General features: G+C 50.5%; 2 long non-coding RNA genes across 2 annotated transcripts in view; one reads left to right on the top strand and one right to left on the bottom strand.

Annotated features, from left to right (window-relative positions):
- The window catches only part of LOC139805999 (uncharacterized), a 177,189-nt gene that overhangs the window by 135,777 nt on the left and 26,350 nt on the right, over positions 1 to 15,062 (top strand). The gene's annotated exons all lie outside the window — the stretch shown is intronic.
- The window catches only part of LOC139806126 (uncharacterized), an 11,615-nt gene continuing 10,954 nt past the window's right edge, over positions 14,402 to 15,062 (bottom strand). Inside the window, exon 4 of the long non-coding RNA XR_011730125.1 lies at positions 14,402 to 14,532. This is a non-coding gene — a long non-coding RNA (uncharacterized lncRNA). The remainder of the gene's footprint in view (positions 14,533 to 15,062) is intronic.

Below are 15,062 nucleotides of genomic sequence, written 5' to 3' on the forward strand. Positions count from 1 at the left end.
CTCGGTGCAGAATATTATGAATTCCTCAGAGTGAGTAACAGCTCTGGGGTAACAACTCTGCTCCAAGCAGTGCAGAGTGGAGCAAGACACAATAAGTACAAATTGAGTGAACTCCAGAGATTGGAATAAGAGCTGTGAAATATTGCCTGGGGCCCTAGAAGTGCATTCAACCCATTTTCAGAGCTACCTGAGGGAGTCAGGGTGAGACTGGCAGACGACAGCGTGCCAGAGTCAGGAGCAGCATGACTGAAACCTCTGCTGTCCCAGTACTTCTGGCCTCTTTGGAGGCAGAAAACTTTGGAAAGTTTCTTTTTTTGTGATGTCTTCTGCCCCACTTTTTAAACTTGAAGCAGTTTGGAGGAATTCAGCCTGGCTTTGCTGTGGGCTCTGCTGCAGAAGGAGGCAAGTGGGCCAGGCAGCCAGCCCGTCCCTCCTAGAGTCCCAAAATGATCCATATGGATTAAAACTGCACCTTCATCTGCTGCTTTTGTTATTCTTGTTCATGCTGGAGACCATAAACCTTCCAGAACCTTCCCTGGCCCACTCTGCCTGGGCAGCAGGCAGCACAATAGGACCCCCAGTCCTGGTGCCATCAAATAGGTATTTACTGTGAGGAATAATCACCTAAAAATGAAATGATCCCACTCAGTCATATTGGTAAGCAAAGGACAGAAACTTTTGGGGCTGGCTCAGAGCATTACCAGTGGTGCAGAGCAGTGTCTCTGCCTTTGCCCTTTGCTGACCATTGGGCCTATTATGGGATGGGGATGGGGACAAGTGTCTGGCAGGTGTTGAGGAGGGGGGAGAACGTGTGTTCAGTGGTACCTTTTGCTGAATAAATCAGAGGGGTTGCCAGCAGCCTGCCACAGTGAATATGCATGTTAAATCAAGTCAGATCTGCAGCAACAGTAAAGATTTAATAGTAGGGGTTTGTTTTCTCCCTCCCATAAACACAGAGATACGAGCACTTCATGGGGAGAACATCTGCGGGCTGGGCAGGAGGTGGCAGAAGCTGGATCTAACATGCAAGGCTTCTCTTCTGTGGCCAATTAAACAAATTGCAGCAAAACAGCATTTTATTAGTATTTGCCCATGGCAGTCGCCCGCTGCAATAAATTTCCTTCAGGCACACTTGAGAAAGGGGAGGGAAACATTGGCAAGTTAAGGAGTGAGTGGTGGAGGGAGCAGAGGGCAGAGTTGGCTCTGGGGCTGGGGAGCAGCCAAGTGCCTGTCTGCAGCCCCCCTGCTCTGCTTCAGCAGCACGAGGTGCTGTACCCCAAACCCTGCACAAAAAATCATAGTGAGGAGGGCTGAGGGGCAGGGATGCTCTCCCAAAGCAAAACTGAGCCCACTGCCTCCCCTCTCCCCTTTTCTTTCAGAAGTCATCCTTGTGTACTCTGTCTTCTTATTCCCAGGTGCTTCTGCTTGTAAGCTGAAGTTTCATCTCTTTCACTATTTTTTCCCTCTTTTTAGTATTATTGCTTTGAAGGGAGAGCTTGGGTGGGGTCATCTTCCCCCCGGGCAGGGGCTGCAGGGTCAGCCAAGCCAGTGCCCAGCCCCACTTTGCTGGCATTCCCTGGGATTTCTCAGCTCTGACTTTGCCAGCAGGTTTCTTGGCTGAAAGCCTGGCACAATTACAGGCAGGGGTGGTATCTGTGCATGCAGTGTAGCCCAGACACCTCTTAGATTTTTCAGATGATGGAGGGCTTAAATAGGAGATAGATTTTTTTTTTTCCCCCTTTTTTCTTCTTTCTCTCTTTCCCTTTCCTGTTCTCTTTCCTGGGCCAAAGCATCCCCATCCAGCTGATGGATACCCCATCCCTGCTGATGAGCAGCTCTCTCATGTCTCACGTGCCCCAGGTGAGGAAACACTTCAGCTCAAACCATCCTCTCCAGAGAGGTCCTGGGACAATGGGAAGTGCCCATAAATACCCCAAATCGCCGAGGTTACAGCAAACAGATGGGATTCCTGCTACACAAATACTCTCTGCTGGTGAAGTGCTACAAGAAATGACCTATTTGTTGCTTGGTTATCTCCATATTTTACGTTGGAAGCACCATTCATATCTAAGTAGTGTCACTGTTATCCTGGGAATTCCTCATTTTCTGAGGCGGTTGCCGACAGCTCCGGTTCCCAGCAGCCTCCTGTTGCTGCTTGCTCTCCCCCTCCAAGTGTTTCACATGATCAGGTGAAGAGATAAATAACTCCCTGCACTCCTGATTGACAGCAAATTAATGTTCAACAATTACATCCTTTAGAATATGCCACTTAAGGCTGCCCAAAAACGGGGGAGGGGGTGTTTCTGCCTATTTTTTATTATTTTTTTTTTATCCTCAAGAACAACAAAGTGCAGGCAGATTATTACTGGACATTAATTATCTATCTTTAATGAAGTAGCTGACCAGATTGGCTGTTGACAGATTGCACCCAGGAAATTGTGTTGCTGCTGATACACAGGGTATGGTTAGATGGCATCAGGCTTCTGACTTAAGCATGGGTTTGATTTATACTTCATTACCATCATTCCTAACACCCTGCTTCTTTGGGAAAAAAGAAAAGAAAAAAGAAAATTAGTGTCTAACCAGGAGCTAACAAGTTTAATGGCTTGCTTGAAGGAAAACATATCCATTGACTGTGAATAAGCAACCAGAGGCATTAATATGTTGTTTTTGCTCTTGTGCTTATGGATCTACAAGGAAAGGCTCCCAAAGTGCTGCTGAGAGGGAAATGGGGATGGGTGGAAATGACTGGGACAAGAGGCCACATCCAGCACCATCCAGCTTGGCTTTGGTGCCTGGAGGCTGCTGTAGAAAAGCAACACCAAGCCCTGGGATTCTGGGATTCTCTGGTGGGTGTGTTGGGCTGCCAGACACGATTCTCATTTATTTTCATTTTGCAAATAGTGGGTTTACTGATAATTGCCTGTGAAAGTTTTCTATCAAAGAAGGCTTAGCTAAATAGCTGGCAAGACTCTTTTCTTCTCTCTCTCAAAAAAAAAAAAAAAGAAAAAAAGGAGTAGTCCTTGTATTGTTCTTTAAGTTATACCACGTGTGCAGAGAAACAAGGCAAAGAATCAAAGCAGTCCAAGGGATCCAGGTGGGTGCAGGAGTGAGATGATGTCTGCAGTGTTTGGCACCTTCTGACACAGATGATGGAGCCAGGTTCTCCTGGTAACAGTTTCAGCCTTGAGACCCCCTTTGGCACTGTGCTTGTGCTCCCCCTGTCTCTTCCAGGCATGAAAAAGCCATTGCTTTACACTCAAAACTGTTCATCTTTGGGGTTTTTTTGTTTGCGGGGGGATATTTGGGGGGGTTTCAATCCTGTTTTGTACCTCCCAGATCTGGAGGGCAGGCTGCAGCCACAGCTCTGGCTCCAGAGGATGGTTCCACTCCCTGCTGGTGTCTGCCAGGTCCTCCTCCTGCCTGGCATCTTGACACCTTGGGCTTTGATTAATGAGGTGCTCTTCCCTCTGCTGTACCAATCCCCCTTAGATTTGGTGCTTATTAATTACAGCACAGCACTGTCAGCACATTTAGAATTGGGGTCCCTGCTTTTCTAATTCTCTTCTTATTTCACGTTGCTTTTTTTCCCTGGGTTCCTCTTGCCTGGGTCTCCTCCTCCTCCTCCTCGGGGTGACTGATGGATGAGGTTTCAGCAGCAGGGGATGCCATGCTGGCTGAGTCGAAGGTCAGCACTGGGAATGGCTCTGGAGAAAGCTGCTCCTGGGCAGTTCCAGCACTGGGAATGGCTCTGGAGAAAGCTCCTGCTGGGCAGTTCCCCCTCCATGGTTCCCTGCTCCCTCCGTGGCAGCTGATCCCACCTGGATGCAGCTCCCTTGCTCACACCCAAACCTGGGGATTTTCCTCCATCACCTCCTGTGCCCTTCCTCGATTTCATAGAAGGAATCCAAGCTTTGGTTGTGCAGATTTGTTGTGGCCTCCAAGTTAAAGTTCAGTGGGCAGCTGCTCAGGGCAGAGCCCTGGGTGGGGTTTCAGGGAGCAGCTTCTCTGCTGTGTCTCGTTGCTCTGTGGTCACAGCTCCTCTTGCTCTCACTGCTCTGGGTTGGGTTTGAGCCAGGACAGAGCTCAGTTTGGATTTCTCTGTGTTGTATCTAAGTGTGCAAATGTCCCTGCTGGCACAGGAGCTCCCTCAGCATCACACAGAGCATGGGGACAGTCCCAGCTCACACCCAGGAGATGCTGCCCCAGGTTAGTGCTGCCTTGCCCACCTTTCCCTTCCCACAGCTGACCTTCCCTCTCTCTTCTCCTACACCTTTTGATTCAGAAAACTTTCATCACTCATGTGAGAAGAAGTGAGGCCCTAAGGACAGCTGCAGTAGCTGGCACTGGGGCAGGGACAGATTGGTTTGGTGTGCCAGAGGGTGCTGCTGTGGTTTGTAAAGGCTCTGCTCCTGACTGCTCCCAGTTGGGATGCACTCTCACCAGTGATTTGGGGGGGCTGCAGGGACAGGGAGCTGTGTCCCCTTCCCTACAGGGGATGTCCCCTGCAGTGAGCCAGCAGGGTCCCTGGGTCCCTTCCCTTAGCCTGGGGCATCACCTCTCCCAAAACAAGAGAACTGATACTAAATGAACAGAGGTTTCTGTGCCTGAATCACTTACCTGATAAACACCCTGGCAGGAAGAGGGCAGGCACGATAACAAAGCCAACAGCATCCCCTTAATCTGGTTTTTAAACTTTTCTCTGATAAGGGGGTTGCTATTTTATTCCCAGCCACTGTTTAGCTCTTTTCCACGACCGAAGCAACCACCACAGTAATTTATACTGTCCTCCCAGATCAGCTTCACCCTCTTTTACATCTTGCCTTGCAAATAATAAAGCAGCCCACAAAGCCATTTGTTTCCTAATGACAGGGGTTTCCATAGTGAGCAGATTAAGGAGGAGGAGATTAGAAGATTATACACCAGGCAGGATTCACAGGTTCATGGGTTTATGGGGCTTTGGAGATCCAACGATTAATGCATTTCATAAATGGAAGTTTCTTTAATGACAGGTAGAGTGGAGGGAACCAGCTGCTTTAATTGGGAAAATTTATTTAGCAATTGTCACTGGTGATGCTTCCAGCACTCAGAAAGGTGTGTGTGCAATTATCAGGTCCTGCTGCTCCAATGGTGATAAGATTGGGTAGCTCAACTCCATCAAAGTTGGAAGCAGCCCTGGGATCTGTGTCTGCCCAGCCTGTCCTGCTCAGCCCCAGGCTGCTGGCCTGGCATTAATTGCCTTCTGTCTTTGGAGGGAGGAGCAAAAAGAGTTTTTCCAGTGGGGCTGGAGGTGTCAGAGGTTCTGTTGGTACTGCTGGTGGCACTGTGATAGCAGCTCAGCATCTTTGTGCTGGGCAGGTGTGCCAGGGGAATCCTATTGCCATGATAAGGTCCAGCAGGGGAGGAGACTGAGATAAGAGCCAGGCTAATGCACTGTGCCAAATGTCTGCAGTGGAAGGAGCCTCAGGACACCTGAAATCCACAGAAACCCCATGGAAAAGACCTTGCTAAGGCTCTGCCAGGGGCAGTGCTGCAGGGAGGCAGAGGATAGGGGATGGCTTCTTGTTTGAATTCCCCAGAATCCCAGGTTTGCATCAGGAAGCTGAAAATAGGAAACCTGAGAAACTGAGGGAGGGGACCAAAAATATCTTTTATACCCTTCAGCCATAAGAAGCTGAAAAGGAAAAAATTGGGAAAGAAACTGTGACAATGTTCTTCTCTTTAATTTTCTGATGAGAAATCAAAACAGCGGGAAAAATAGCAGTGCTTGCTTTCATTTTGTTGGCAACCCAATTTGCCATGAAAAAGTAGGTTTCAATGGAAAATTTCCACCTCTCCCTGGGGTATTCTTTTAGTGCTGGCCTCCTTCTCCCCATTAAAGCCTGTGAGAGTTGACTTGCTCAAAAGGGGACACCTGGGAGCTGGATGGAGGAGCAGGATGCAGGGAGCCACTTCCCATCACCCCAAAGGACAATTCCTGATGCCTGCAGTGGGGCTGTGCACACTTGGGGTTCTGGCACACTGACCTACATGCCAATGGGGCCAGGACCTTGGCTTGGTTTCTGCATGGAGCAGCTCACCCTCTGCCCAGGGGTGTCCTGAAGCTCAGGGAAATCTGAGCAATACACTGAGTCCCACCAGCACTGCCTGGTGGGGGAGCATCCAAGCCCCTCTTCATCCCATCATCATCATCATCCTCAGTGAAACAGGAGGGGAGGGGCTCTGGGTTGCTCTGAGGGGGTCAGGAGAGCATCTCTTAGGTTGGATCCTACCAAAAGGTTCTTTCCTGAAAGGGTTATCAGGGCCTGGCTCAGGCTGCCCAGGGCTGGGGTGGAGTCCTCACCCTTGGGGAGGTTTCCAAGCTGATTTGTGGAGGGTTTGACAGGGTGGGGTTAATGGTTGGACTTGGTGATCCTAAAGGTCTTTTCCGACCAAAACAAGCCTGTGATTCCATTATTCTGTTCTGTGGTGCTGCTGGGGCTGGCTGGCTCTTCATCTGCACAGCAAAGCTGGGGATTTAGTGGTTTTTAGAAAACTCCATCCCCTCTCCCTGGTGCTGGTTCCTGCAGCTCGGGGTCTGTCTGGGATGGGATGGGATGGGGACCTTCTCCAGGAGCATCCAGCTGGCTCCCCTCCCATTGCTAAAGGAATTTTCAAGGGACTGTTTCAAATGAACAATAAGGTCTTAAAAGAAGCAGGTCTGGGCTGTTAGGAACCAGGGTCTGCTGACATCCTGGAGTAGGTGGAGGGTGGTGGGAGCCTGAGCTCCAGCCTAGGGGCTTCAGGTCAGCCTTCCAAGATGACTCAATCAGCTCAGGCTCCTCAAACAATACCCCTGGCCTGCCAAAAGAGACAATGCAGACAGCACTCCTGAACCAGAGGGCCAGGGGAGCCCTGTCAGCCTGGATTACAGGAAGGCCTAAGAGTTAATTAAATTACAATTTGCTATGCTGCCAGTTCACATGAAGCTGCAACATCTGTGGATGGACAGAGGGCTGGGAGGGAGCTGGGCAGAAGATGCTGTCCTGCTTCTGGGGCTCCAGATCTCCACCTGTTCTTTGGCAATGCTACACTTCAACCAAATAAAGAAGGCTTAAGATTCGTGGAAAAAAAAAAAAAAAAAAAAAAAAAAAAAAAAAAAAAAAAGTCTATGCTTTCTGATGCAGTAGTATCTGGAGCCAGAGCCTGTGGCTTTTAAAATCTCCAAGATAATGTGGGCTGAGAGGGGGCAGCTGCTGTTTTAGGGACTAACTGGGACATGGGGTTAAAGCTCAGCAATGCCAGCTTGCACAATCAAACCACCAAGATCCCAGAATAATAATTTTAGGGTCTGGCTTTGTTTGCTTGAAGCCATCAAGGCTGAGATTTTAAAACTTCCCTTCTTGACCACTGGTTTTACACATTTATCAAACTTTCTTTTTCCCCAGGGGCTGGAGCTTTAGGAAACAACCTATTGGCAGGCTCTCAGCAGAGATCTTTAGGCTGCTCGGGTCCTCTCCTCCCGGGGTTTGGCTGCTTTGAAGTCAGAGATCTCTGTAGCTCTTTGGGATCTGCCAGTCGGCCTGTCTGGCTTTTGTTTGTTGGGGCTTTTTTTTTTTTTTTCTTTCCTGTTTGCAGCCAAATCATGAAAGGCTGAGAGCAGGAGCTCCACTCCAGAGGAGCCCCAGGCCCATGCACACAACCTGAGGAGTAGCAGGCGAACACTTCTGCCGTAATAAGCTCCATGCTGTGCTCAAAAAGGGCACTTAATTTGTCATTCTTAAATGCTGTGATGTTCTTGTCTTCCGGCTTCACCAAAACTCCTCCATGGAGATGGATGGGCCATGCAGAACACAGTTATCAGAAAGATTAAGCCAGGACTTGTCATTTTTTTATATCAGCGAGCAGTCAGGTTGAGGAGTGATGTCCTCTTAGCTCCTGGGATGCGGCCGGCACCTTTAGTGCCAGTAGTAAAAAGGACTATAAAAAATACCATAGAAGAAAGGGTAATGATGAAATTTAACTGCTCCCTAGCACACACCTGGGGTCTAGTAATCTGGAAATGGGGGTTCAGGTGCTTCATCTTTTACTGCCTTGTCCTTGTCTGTAAGTTTAAGGTCCTTCCACTGAACCATAACATATTGTGGTCAATGCAAAGAGCCAGTCCTTGGCCCCTGCTCAGCCCGTGGAGGCAGGCAGGGATGTTTTGGTGCAGGCAGGGATGTTTGGGAGCAGGCAGGGATGTTTGGGAGCAGGCAGGGATGTTTGGGAGCAGGCAGGGATGTTTTGGTGCAGGCAGGGATGTTTGGGAGCAGGCAGGGATGTTTGGGAGCAGGCAGGGATGTCTCAGGGCAGGCAGGGATGTTTGGGAGCAGGCAGGGAGGTTTGGGAGCAGACAGGGATGTTTTGGTGCAGACAGGGATGTTTGGGAGCAGGCAGGGATGTTTGGGAGCAGGCAGGGATGTTTGGGAGCAGGCAGGGAGGTTTGGGAGCAGGCAGGGATGTTTGGGAGCAGGCAGGGATGTTTGGGAGCAGGCAGGGATGTTTCAGGCCCTTTGTCCCCCCCAGGGGCACTCACTGCTTGTGCACAGCACCCAAGAAAGCACAGGTGGTGGCAGTGGGTGCTGCCAGCTTTGGCTGTGGCACAGCAGGGTGAAGAGGCAAACTGGGGTGACACGGGCACCCAGGGGTGAGTCCCACTGCCTGAGGCAGCACCCAGCAGAGGGGTGAGGCTGGCAGCTCGGTGCACGTTGGGCAAAACAAGTCAGCATTGTTTTATTGGGTCTCAGGCTTGTGGCCCAGCCCGGTGTTATTCATCTAAGCAACAACTGATACTAAATGATCGTGCTACATTAAATTTATAGACCCTTGCATATAGCTTCTATTGATCTTTTTTTCCAAGTGTCATAAATAGGTGATGGAGTGTGGCTGGCAGTGCTCTCCCCACCACTCCATTTCTGGTGGTTACACTTCTCATCACCAGGGAGGAAATGGGCAATGTCTCCCCATGGGCAGGGGGAGCCCGGCCACATCGGTTGGGCTTTAATTACCAGGAGGTGGAGAAAGCTTCTCCAGAAGAACAGGGGAGAAAGAGGTATTGCCTTTCTTCTTTCCTGGAGTTGCCTCTCCCCCTCTCCCTCCCCCAGCCTGGGATGTGCCCCTTTTCCTGCACTGTCTGTCTACCCAAGGCCATGTATTGATGTCTTTGCTCTTACTCCCAAAAATTGTGTTCCTGATCCAACCCCGCAGCTTGTGGCAACTCAGAGCTGGAGGTTTGTTTGCAGGAACCAGACAAGGCCTTGTTTGGGATCAGGAAAGCAGTTTACAAGCACCCAGGTGCTTGCCAGCACCTCTGAGTCTTTGCTCTGGTCCCAGTCCATCCTGGGGCCAGGCCAAGGGCCAGCACACCGTGCATGGCAGAGGCTGTGTGGGTGCTTTGGGACAGGGACACCCCTTACCCCCATCTGTAGGAACCCCCCAGCCCCTCAGGTGGATAAAACCAGAGAAGGGAGGTTTGCTAATCATCCTTCAGCATAGCCTGAAACAACTTATATCCTGGAGCCATCTAGGGGCGAAATCCCGGCTGGTGGAGCTTTGCTGGAGAGTTTGGAGGGGTCAGGGCTGGGGAAAGAGTGAGATTTTCACACTGATATGGCCTTGGGGTTCCCCTGAACCCCAAATAGCTTCAACAATGGGTAAAACAAATATTTATCTATTGATACTTTGGCTCTGGCAGTGCAGGAGGGAGCAGCAGGGCTGGATCAGGGTTTGCCTGGGCTGAACAAAGGCTGCTCACTGAGCAAAACCAGTGGAAAATCTTTCTGCTTTCTTGATTCTGCTGATCATTTGTGACTTTTTTTCAAGTGCAAGATTAAAATAACGGGTGCTTGAAAGAACCTCAGCAGGGAGAGAGGTGCAAAGCCTCTATAAGTGCAGGGAAAAAAATGTCTCTGACTTCAGAAACACGAGTGGCTCTTGGCTGAGCCCAGCTGTACAGCCCCAGAACTTCTCCTGGTGGTGCAGGTGAGGGGCAGTGACTGCCCAGCCATGCTCTCCTGCTTTTTCTACCACTTGGGCTTCCTCACCTGCAAATGGAGCAGGAGCCCAGAGGCTGTGTGGCCCCATCTCAGTTCTGCATCATGGTGCCTCCATTCCCCACTGCAAACTGGGTCAGCAATGCCCCTGCAGAGGAGAACGTGGGGGAGATGTCTCCAAATTCTCACCCAGGAGATGCCAACAGTGGTCCCAGCTCTCCTGCTGGTTCCATTTATGGTGGGCAAGAGGGGAGAACTGGTGTACAGCAGTACAATACCCTCCATCTAAATTATTCCTCCTCCTTCTCCACAAATGTCATAGCAGAGATTAACCATCATGTGTCCTTAAGTATCCCATTTATCCCGAATGACTCTGAGCATGTTAGCAGCATTTAGATTAAAATCAGCCTTTATACCCACCACATCTCCCTGCCCTGGCCCAGCCCCTGCCTGGCCCCTCATCTCCTGGTGGGACAGGGCATGTACAGCACCAGCAGGGCAAGTTCATTTTTCCAGATAAAAATTTTTTCCCCTCGTGTTTCAGGACAACTTTAATCCCTCAGAAGTTCTCTTAATTTTGATTTGCCAAACATGGATTCCTTTTCAATTAACCTCGAGAAGCACCAATTAAAGAGAGCAGTGCTGCAGTCACATCAGAATAGGCTACACCAAAGCCTTCAGAAGTGGTTTAGACCCAAAAATGAATGAGGAAGGCCAAACCCAAGTTGCAGTGCAGAGTTAGCTTGGAATGGGGAACCCTGGAATTAATGTAAGCATGAGCCCACACAGTCTTGGGAAAAATTGGGGTAGATTGACTTAAGCTTCTAATTATACAGCCAGGTTTGTCTGGGATGTGTATGAAGATTCCTGAAGGTGTTGGAAGGTAAAGTGGAGGCAGAGGAGGAGCCTGGCTCTGCACATCCAACCCCAGGGCCTTTGTAACTGGCTCCAGGTGGGGTTTGTGCTTCAAACTGGTCCCAGTTTGGCTGTTCCAGAGCCCATCCCTGGATGCTGGAGGGAGCAGGACAGGAGAGCCAAGGTGGCTGTGCTTTGGATGAGGGTAAAGGGAGGTCCTGGTGTCCTGGGCAGGCTGGTCACTGGCATGGGAATCTCTGAGCATCACCCTATAGGCTTGGTGATGTCTCTTTGGGTCTGTTCTCCTCCCTTTTGGGGCTGTTTTGTAGAGTCTGAAGCTTTCTCCCTGGCAGGACTATCCCTGGGGGAGTGTTTGGTGGGACAGGAGATCTGAAAAGCTCTCGGGATCCTCATCCTCTGTGGTGAAGGAGAGGGGCAATGGGCAGATCTGAGCTGGTTCTGGGCACTTGGAGGCACAGAGCCTCAGGCAGGTGGCATTACCCAGCAGAATGGATGCCATGGGCTCAGTGGTGAGGGGGCCAGGCCTGGCTGTGTCCCCCAGCCCCGGGAGGCAGCCACTCCAGCACCCACACACCCAGCTCAGCTGCTTTTGTGAGGTGGGAAGAGATCTCTGGTGGTGCACGTGTTCCAGGTGACTCCCTGTCCTCTGGAACTGGTGGCGGGGGTGACTTCCACTGCTCTCTTAACTCCATTGGGCTGGGGATTTGCTGGTTGGGATGTGGAATAATGCTGGAGAGAAGGTGTCTGGTGGTGATGCTGTGAGCTGAGGGAGCTTTGGGAGAAGCCGGGCTGGAAGCGGCCTCGCTGCTGTGATGGAGGAGCAAGGCATGGGCTGCAGCAGGCTCAGAAATCACCAGGCAGCAGTGTGAGCTGGGAGATGGCTGCACTGCCAGGACATTTGGTGTCACCAGTGCTCAAAATAGTCCTGCCCTGGGGAGAGCTGCCTGCCCTGAAACCAAAAAAACCTCAACCCCCGCCATCCCGGGGGGAGCATCCGACCCGCACGGCGTCGATGCCAGCTGGGGACACCCAAGCCTGGGGACAGCCCCTGCAGCAGGAGGGGACTGCTGAAGGCCAGCGGGGCTGGAGGAGCCCTCAGCCACGTCCCCAGCACCCCTCACCCCCAGCCCAGGGGATCAGGATGGGTGACACCGGCAGCGGAGCCACCGCTCAGCTCCGGCAGCGTCACCGCGCCGCTCCCCCGCTGCATCACCACCACCTCAGCAGCGAGGTAAAAGGAACAGGTTAGCTCAGCAGGACATGGCAGAACTTTCAGAAGCTTGGAACTGCTTTTCTCCTCTCGTTAACGTCCCCCGGGGCTCGTGGTCTCTTTAGTACTAACACAGTAACGAAGGCCACAGCCTATTAATTGCGGTGACAATGATAAAGGAAGAGTCAGAAGCAGCTATTTGTCTTTCATGTAACCTCGTGCATCATCACAAGATAAATGAAAACTCATTTTCTGCTTTGATTCAGTCTAATTTTTCAGGGCCCCCGAGGCAGGTTACAGGAACTGTGTCGCTTCATCCCCATAAAAGTGCTGCCCCCGAGGTTCAAGGGTCAGGGAAAGTGCAAGCTGGCCGTGAAAGCCTGTCTGTCCCCAGCCTCCCAGGGGTGACGTAAAAGCAGGACAGGGTCTGCTGCTCATCATCATTAAATCCCCATTGAAAGGTGTTGGCTGGGGCCTGATAGATGATCCACGTGGCAAAGCTGCTCCCTGGCCCCAGCACCCTGGGGCACCTTCCCGGGGGACCTCACCCGAGTGGCCAGTTGGGCCCTTCCTGGGTGTGCATGAGGGCAAGAGGACCTCATCCCAGCCTTCCACCTAAAAATATTGTTTCTGAGCACAGGCAGGGGTTGGGGCAGAGTGGGCTGGTGGGGTTTTTTCCTACTTTGAGGTCATTGATGCTTCAGAAGTGCAGCTGTGCTGTGACCTGCTCAGCAAGGAGTGGTCATTTCAGAAGGGATGGGGCCAACTGGGATAAAGGGAGGAAAATACCCTAAAATACCCTAAAATTTTTAGCAGCTGCAGTTCCCATCTCCCACCCCACAGCCTTGTCACACCTTCCTGCCACCTGATGTCCCCTGTTCTCCTGGGGCTTCTCCTGTGACAGCCCAGAGCCCTGGAGCATCTCACTGGGTCTGCTCCAGGCACTGAGCACCAGGGGTGGTACCTGGGGTTTGCTGCATCAGGCTCTCCCTGTGGAGAAAGACTGGTCCAGGTGGGGAAAGGAGCCTGAAGAGCTGTGCAGAGAGGTTTGCCAGAGCTGTAGAGCAAAATACCTCACTGAGTCAGAGGAATTTAAAAAAACAAAAAAAACGCAGAGAAAAAAAAATAATTACATGTAATTTCTCATCCAGAGGAACTGACCCTCACACAGACAAACTGGACACACCTCTTCTGATAATTTTGGTGCTAACAATGTACAGAACATTAACTTGATTAATCACAATATAATCTTTGTTTGCTGCTCTAATGTCCCCCAGCCCCCCCATCACCTTCCCTCTTTTAAGCCGTGTCACACACATTTCCCTCCTGGGGACAAACGGAGCTGAAAATAGACACAGCCCTGACACCCCAGTGATGTCCTGACCATCCTGGTCCTGCCACCCTCCTGGCTCAGCCCGGCCATGGCACGGACGGGGGCTCCCATATGTCCAGGTTTCCCAGCCTGGAAGTTTTGCCCAGGCAGAATTTGTGGACTTTGGCCCCGTGCCTGGATTTCCGGCCACCCGTCAGCCCAGTCCTGGCAGCAGCTCCAGTAGAGCTGTGGGATGGCTGGAGGGGATGGAGAAATCACCAGGGTGTGTATCCTGCAGGCCAGCACACCCCAAAGAGGCTGTGGCAGAGGGATGGCACACGGGTGGCTTTGGGGAGGTCCCAAGGGACCCCCCCACCCTGTGGAGCCAGGAGGATTTGGTGCAGGAAGCCCTCTGTGTTGGGCTGCCTGGTCCCTTTCCTTCCAGCACTCCTTGGCCGTGGCCCTGGGGGTGACTTTCTCTGGAGAAGGGTCCAAAGCCACCCCATCAGAGGTGCTGGAGTACAGAAATCTTCCTCTTGCTGTTTGTAGTCTAAAAATGGTTGAAATGGTGCTGAGGAGGGGACGGTGGCCTGGCAGGGCTCTGCCATCTCCAACATTGGCTTTTAACTGATAATATTATTTGTGTCCTAAATGCTGGATAAGGAAATATCACCAGGGCACTTCATGAATTTGTGCTTAGTTATTATTTTTGATTTTTTTTTAAGGTAAAAAAAAAACCTTTTGAAACTTTAAAACTCAGGTGCAAGTATTCCATAGCTCAGGACTTGGGGACAGCAGCCTGGAACAGGATCTCACCTGCAGGAAAGCTCCAGCTTTGTCCCAGGGGAAAACCCATCCCTGTCAAATGCTCAGGAGTTTCTCTTGGGGCTGTTACTCATCCCTCTCCTGGGCAGAAAAACCCTGGTTTTCTGCTGGAGCAGTGAAGGGAATGTGTGTGAGGTTTGTTGTTCTCAAACCCCACCAGCAGTTTTAAGGAGAAAGGGTGATTTCCCAGCCTGGTGTTTCTGGAAGGGATTGTGTTTCATGTGAAGGACTTTGGGCTTTGCTTTCCACCCTTTTGAAGTTCCTTATTATCCAGGTTCTGTGGTTCCTTAATTCTTCTGTAGAGAAGCACGGAGTAAAGAAGTGTTTGGCATCTGAAAGTGAAGCAATCACTGTTATTGCTCAGGTTTTCTCTGGGAGAATTTTTATTTAAAGAAGAAGGGAGAGAGGAGTGGGGTGGCAAAAAGGGACTTAAAGAGCAAAATTAAATATAAACACCAAATAAACACAAATTCTTCAGCAGCAGGAGAGGAAATGTGTATTTCTCTTCCACTTTCTCCTGTTCAGGGAGGAGGAAGGCTTTGCCAACACATTCAAATGAATTTGATATTCAATCAATAAAGATTAACTTGCCCAAGGTAAGATGGTTTTTACATTCATAAGGAAGTCAAATACGATTATGCATATGAGGAAATTATACAGAGATGAGTAGAGTATAATGTATGATAATTATTTGAAAGGATATACTTACACACTGATTAGCATATCTTGAAGACCAGACAGAGATGGAAGAATAGAAGGTAAAGAGATTCCTCAAGATGAACAAACTGTGTAAAACTCGCTCCCCAAAAATCATAGAAGTTAGTTA

This window comes from Heliangelus exortis, chromosome 21 (assembly GCF_036169615.1).
Source record: "Heliangelus exortis chromosome 21, bHelExo1.hap1, whole genome shotgun sequence".
NCBI lineage: Eukaryota > Metazoa > Chordata > Aves > Apodiformes > Trochilidae > Heliangelus > Heliangelus exortis.